The 6,459-nt window shown below is 40.4% G+C and overlaps 1 pseudogene; it reads left to right on the forward strand.

Annotated features, from left to right (window-relative positions):
• Positions 1–4,474: 4,474 nt before the first annotated feature.
• On the forward strand, positions 4,475–5,053 carry LOC149172125 (putative aquaporin TIP2-2 pseudogene; annotated as a pseudogene).
• The last annotated feature ends 1,406 nt before the right edge of the window (positions 5,054–6,459 follow it).

Here is a 6,459-nt window from a genome sequence, read left to right on the forward strand (position 1 = left end):
TACACAAGTCTGTCTTGTGTCGGGTTTCATGCAGGTATCCCGCATTTCCATGCGCGGACATGATCCAGTGGATTGTATTGCATATTGATCCAGAGACAATGGTACTGAGAAGTGTCAATGGAACAAAACTTTGTAGCTTCAGGGCAAAGAAATTTCAGGAGATTTATAACTTGCCTCAGTTAGTGAAAAAAATGGATGCACTCTTCACCAATCCCAGCAGCAATGCGAACTCAAGAGACATCTTGAAGAGATTGATGAGAGATTTGTCTAAGTTCAGGACAACACCAAACCAGGTATACAAGACGAAGACACTGTAGAAGGCTTATCAATTCTTGGTCATCTTCACATGTCGCTTATATGGCCAAGAGAGTACAGAAACATTCCCACAAAGTTGGGTGATTGTGTTGGATCAGCTAGCGAACGAAGGAAGACCTTTCAATTGGTCTGACATGTTGGCTCTCCAACTGAAGGGGCAAGTAGAAAATTCCTTACATCTGCCCAAGGTTTAACAAGAAAAGCTCTTCATGTTCGCCTACATTCTTGATGCAATCTATGCTCACCAAAAGTTCCCTGGCTTGGGTTGGGTATGGACGCCTTCAGAAACCTATGTACACATCTATCGCAGGTTGTTCTCCAAGTGCAACTTCCGTGGAGTTATACTACAGCTATCAGACCACTTCATCACCTCAGTGTACAGGATGATCTTTGAGCAGGATCCACCTTGCATGTCACAGGAAGTAATGGAGGCATTGGTTAACATAGTAGATTGGTACACCTCACCCCTTGGAACCTTCATTCAAATGTACAACGCGGAGAAGGCTCTGCATGTGTTACTGAAGTTTTCCATGGACAAGTTGATCGTGCATGAGGTTGCATACCACATATAGACAGGGTTTTCAGCGAGACTACACAGGAGGAAGAAGGAACCTTGGCCCGCTCTTACTTTGCAGGTTGGGTTGTATGAGATCTAGAGTCTCAAGCTTGATGGGGCTGAGATGGAGGAAATCGCGAGGTTCACCTTCAACACCAGAAGTTTCAATCCATATGACCTGCATTTCTTAGTGAAGGAACACTGTGCGAGAGTGTATCATCCTTGGATCCACGAGGCATGTCATTGGCCTGAGGAAGACCCATGGAGATACTGCTACAACTCCTCAAGGCTCAATGAACTAGTCAGAGTGGCTGTAGAATGGTTAGCAATGCACAAGGCAACACCATTTAACAGAGCAACAACAAAGAGCAGTAGACCTGTGCATGACAAAGGCAAGAGGAAGATTGCCGACAGTGCAGAGGCAGAGCAAAGCTACAAGTTCAAGGAAGATCCACTTGTAGTACTAAGAGCAGTTTTGGATATTCAAGCAAAGAAGAAACAACACAACAGAAGGATTGCGCAAAGACAGAGGGAGAAGCAAAAACTGGAGGAGGCAGAGAAGAAGTTGCAGGAGGTGAAGCAACAACTAAGGGAAGAACAAGAGCTGTGCAAAAGGGAGAAGGAAGCGCAACAGGAACAGGAACAACAGGAAGCGTAGTGTGCACACATTGATGAAACTATGCAAAAACTAGTTATTGACTCATCATAGATTGAAAATATCAAACAGGGCAAGCAATCGCAGGAGTAGGACTTTGCTCAGGAGATTGAACAGATGTTGGAGCAGATGGACACGGATGTGGTTCAGCTAGAGCAAGATTAGGATACAGACCTCATGCCCAAGGACCCAGAGGTCACTCCACAGGCTTCACCAGATCCAGGAGCAGAGCAAGTCCCAAGTGATCAAGGAGACACTGAAATCCTTGAGGACAATTCGAAAGAAGATGTGCACAACATATCCTTTGATGAGTCACAACACAGAGTTGTGCAGTCGCGCAAAGTACCCACTCTGAATGTCCATGCATCTCCTGTGCATTTTCAAGAACAAGTGATCATGTCTGATGTGCGCAGACATCCAGTTGCATTGGCCGATGCTACAAAGGCATATGCCGAAGCCACCAACTCAAGTGTGATATTCTTGATAGCTGAGAATGAGTGCATGGCTAAGGAATTGCAAGCGGCCAAGTAGAGAGAAGAGCAAGCTACAACATCCACCAAAGCAGAGTGGAGGAAAGTGATACTTGATGAAGTATCGTCTCTCGAGATAGTCATGCAGAAGTTGTACTTCAGGTTCATCACCGTGCATAAGTCAGTTGTCCATCTTAACGGTTGGCAACAGCGCTGTGCTAGGAGAGCACGCATCTTGACAAACATATACACTGCCACTGATCACATGCATATATGGAAAATGAGGTACATGGGAGCCCCATTGTACTTGCCAAAGATGATGAAGCCAAAGGCAGTGGAGTTGAAGGTAGTGGAGTTAGATCTGGAACTATGAGGAACTCCCACAACTCATCACCTGCTTACATGCTTCACATGAATGAGTGTTCAAGAGCATGGATGTCATTGTGCGCACGCATGCGATCCCATCCATTGGCACACTCATCGAGGCAAAAAAAAAGAACCAAGTTCGATTCGAGTTGGACATGTACTTCGAGCAGTTGATGCGTATAGCCACCAACACAGATTTGTAGATGAGTGCAGATATTATGCACAAGTATGTCGTTAGTCCGGTTGCACTCAAGACCATGATGCACATGCTACATGATGATTTGGACAGAGGTGCCACATCAATGTACCTGAATGCTACAGAAGTGAAGGTTTGCTTTCATAAGGATGTCACCATGGAGTACATAGACACCATAATAGACTACCAAGCATGGCATCAGTTCGCCACCAATGATCACCAAGACGATGTTGATGAGTTAGTCTTCCCACAATTGTTTGAGTCTTAGTGATGTCTTGTATGGCTTACTCAAGCCCATTTTTGTCTCACATAGGTACATGTGCAAAATGTATTGTAAACATATTGTAAAGTGAAAGACAAAGTGTCAATAGTAGAATGTAAAAAGTCATGTGTAAGTTGAAGAGTCACGAGGGCAGCGCAAGAGTCACAAAGGGGAACGTCAAGGGTCACCCCACCCTTTGCTATACATAGAACCTCATAACTCATTGTATAGGCTTTTGGGGAGCCAAGCTTCTGATAGGTATAACTTAGAGAAAGTTTGGAGTGTATTGTAATGAGCCTTGGCTTCTCCATAGTGCAGAGTGAGTACATCTCTTTGGAGGAGCAGGCGGCAGTGACTGTAACATTCCACTATTGGGGCTAGTGGTTGTCATGGTTGTATGTATGATTGGATCTTTCACTCTTTTAATATAATAGAGCCAACACGTTTCATGTATGTATTGTTATTGTAGTTTGATTATTCTGGTTAATCTAACAATGTATGTAGTTGTATCTTACACATGTATGTATGGACTATTTCGTATGTTTGTATGAATCTTATCAAAGCGTGTTGTTGGTTTAACTCATCACTTTGGATTGTTGACTATTCTGCTTTCCATCTTGTGATGTCTTTCAGCTCGTGTGTTCCCTTTCAAGTTGCGTACTATTACAGGCTTCTAAGGGGCACACTCCTCTCCCCTTCCGTGTGTTAGAGCCTTTCCATGCATCTTCTCTGACTTGTTGCAAGGTCACACCCTTGCTTCCAACAAGGACATCTTACTTACTTTTGCATGCAATCACAGTGAAGGCGATACCGTACTACCCACTACTAGAACTCCTACTCCAAACGGTCTGAGGTCTAGTTGAGACTTCTTATAAGAAAGATCCTAACATGTTGGTGGGTCCCACACCACCAATACTTTCATAACTTTTACTATTATGTCAATAATTATTGAAATATAATCTCCCCTAATCTTTCAAATTTAAATATTTTCTTTTTATCCCACACATATTTTAATATTGCATTTATAATACATTGACATGGCTACTAGCAACAACCGCTTCTCTTTATCTGCTGCCCATATTTAGCGCTGATTAAGTAAAAGTATAGTGTGTGATATTTTGATCCTCTACCGTTCATGTCATTTGATCCAAGTCACGCACACGTTAACCTGGTTTTGTGGTGCTTGCTTGACATGGCCTTGCATGCTAACTTTGACTTTCAACCACTCTCAAGGAATTTCAAGCACTAGGCACGGCTTAGCTAAGGTACAAGTTGATGTCTCAGTTCAAACACAACAACACGACATTTAATTCAACATTTAATTCAATTTATGCCCATATGCCAACTGTGATGAGATTTTTTTTTTTCACAAGACTAGATGCTTAATAAGTAGTTTGCTAATGGGTGGGCTGTATAGGCCATTTTTAAATTTTGGCTGATTAATTATTCAACTGTAAATATATATTTACAGTCACAGCGTATTTATATATATATTTACAGTCACAGCGTATTTAATTCCCATTAGCAAACCACATATTTGTTACATACTTCATACTTTGTTGTTCCTCCTTCTGACAAAGTTGATTCTACTTGAAATTTTGTTAAATGACTCAAGGCTACCAGGGAGCGAGAAGTAACGAGCACTCAAAGTCCGATGGATGCTATGCAATCTGAATGTGGTCGCTGCAAGTGGTATACCTACAGTAACTGAAAATGCAATCTGAAAGTGGTTGCTGCAAGTTGTTTTTCCTTCCACAGGGCCTCCACACAGTGGATTTAGCGGTGATAAAATTCTTTCCCGTTTCTTATATATTTTCTTATTATTGTTTTTCAGTGATAATGATAACAATATGGTTAACATTTCAGGGTTGCAATGCAGATGACACCCATCCACTCGGTGGCGTCGGGCATGAGCATCGGCGAGGGCGAGGGCGTGGTCATGGAGATCGTTATCACATTCACTATTGTCTACACCGTCTACGCCACTGCAGCCGACCCAAAGAAGGGCGACCTCGGCACTATCGCTCCCATTGCTATTGGCTTCATTGTGGGCGCCAATATCTTGGCTGCCGGCCCCTTCTCTGGCGGCTCCATGAACCCTGCCCGCTCCTTCGGTCCTGCTGTTGTGAGCAGAGACTTCACTTACAATTGGGTCGGCCCCCTTGATCGGAGGCGGCCTTGCCGGTATCGTCTATGGAGGCATCTTCACTGGAGACTTGCTTCTGATTTCTGAGATGAGAACAGAGTAGACGATGCCAAAGAATTCAACTAAAATCAATGGGCAAACTTTCATAATGCATGGGTTAATGCCGTTCGTAAAATTACTTATTAATCGTTTATTTTAAAGACGTGGGTATTTTACAGATCCTAAAATGTGATCATCTCAATTTTCTTTGTATTTTAAGATATAATAATATAAATGTTATAAATAATTATATTTTATCAAAAATATTTATTCAATTAAAAAAAACCAAAGTAATAATAAAATAAAATTGATATATTTTGTTACCAAAGTATTTCTCAATGTCATTATGATTTACATTTTTCATAATTTTTCATTTTTACTATAATTATATTTTTTACATTATATTTCACATTTTTATTTATTTATTTATTATAAATAAACATTGACACAATATACTTCCAATTTTACTAAAAAGACAACACACTTTACTAAAAACACATCAAACGGATATATAGGTAATAGTCTTGTAAATGCTCATTGCCAGATGATATGGATACCTAGAAATTTACACGATGAAAAGATGTACATCATACACATAATATCAATTGAATAAACATAATTTTAGTTTCTTTCATTATTGATCAAAGGTGACATTTAAATAGCCTTTATATAGGTGTATATTTGAAAAACATTAAAGACACTGGTAAGTTTTTGTACAAGCTCAAAGGTAAATAAATCTTTGGAAAAACTTTCCAGATTGTTAGACAAGAAGTCTATCTGCAACAAGTATGGACTAACAGCGGATGATCCTTTGGTGAAAAGGAGAAAAGCTAAGAAAAGAGCAAAAAGAGAGTTTAAAGAAACTTTCTACAAGAACAGAAGAAAGTATCCAAAGGACAAGAAAAGATATTCAAACCAGTGTGAGGCCAAGCCTCCAAAGCAAAGAAAGGGTATTATAAGTATGTTCCTAGAACACACTATTATAATCGCTCTGATATTCATCTGCATACAACCAAGCAAGACAAATGGAATAAAATTACTTGTTGGTTATGTGGGCAAAATGGACATACATCCTCCAAATGTCCGCAAGGTGAAGAGTCAAAGCTAAACAAAGGCAAGAAATCTGAAGCCTTTGTTAAAAAAGGCAAACAAGTAAAGCAAGAAGGAAGAGGACCTATAATATGCATGAAATGTGGTTCTCATACACACAAAATAGAACGCTGCCCAAATGTTATAATCAGAGATATAGTTCAGCAGCATCAGATCGAAGAATCTTCCTATGATTCATTCAGTTCTTCTTCTGCAGAAGAACTCCATGCACATATGGAGCAATATTCAGATTTTGGTTCTTCAAATTGCTTATGTTCTGACTCTGAAGAATGTCCCTGTTAAGCTCAATATGATTTTGATTTTGAATATTACAGTGAATCAAGTGAAGAAGGGGAAAAGCCTAA

Source organism: Pinus tabuliformis, chromosome 4_2 (genome assembly GCF_031772625.1).
Source record: "Pinus tabuliformis cultivar Carrire ecotype Pingquan chromosome 4_2, CPIR1, whole genome shotgun sequence".
Taxonomy (NCBI): domain Eukaryota; kingdom Viridiplantae; phylum Streptophyta; class Pinopsida; order Pinales; family Pinaceae; genus Pinus; species Pinus tabuliformis.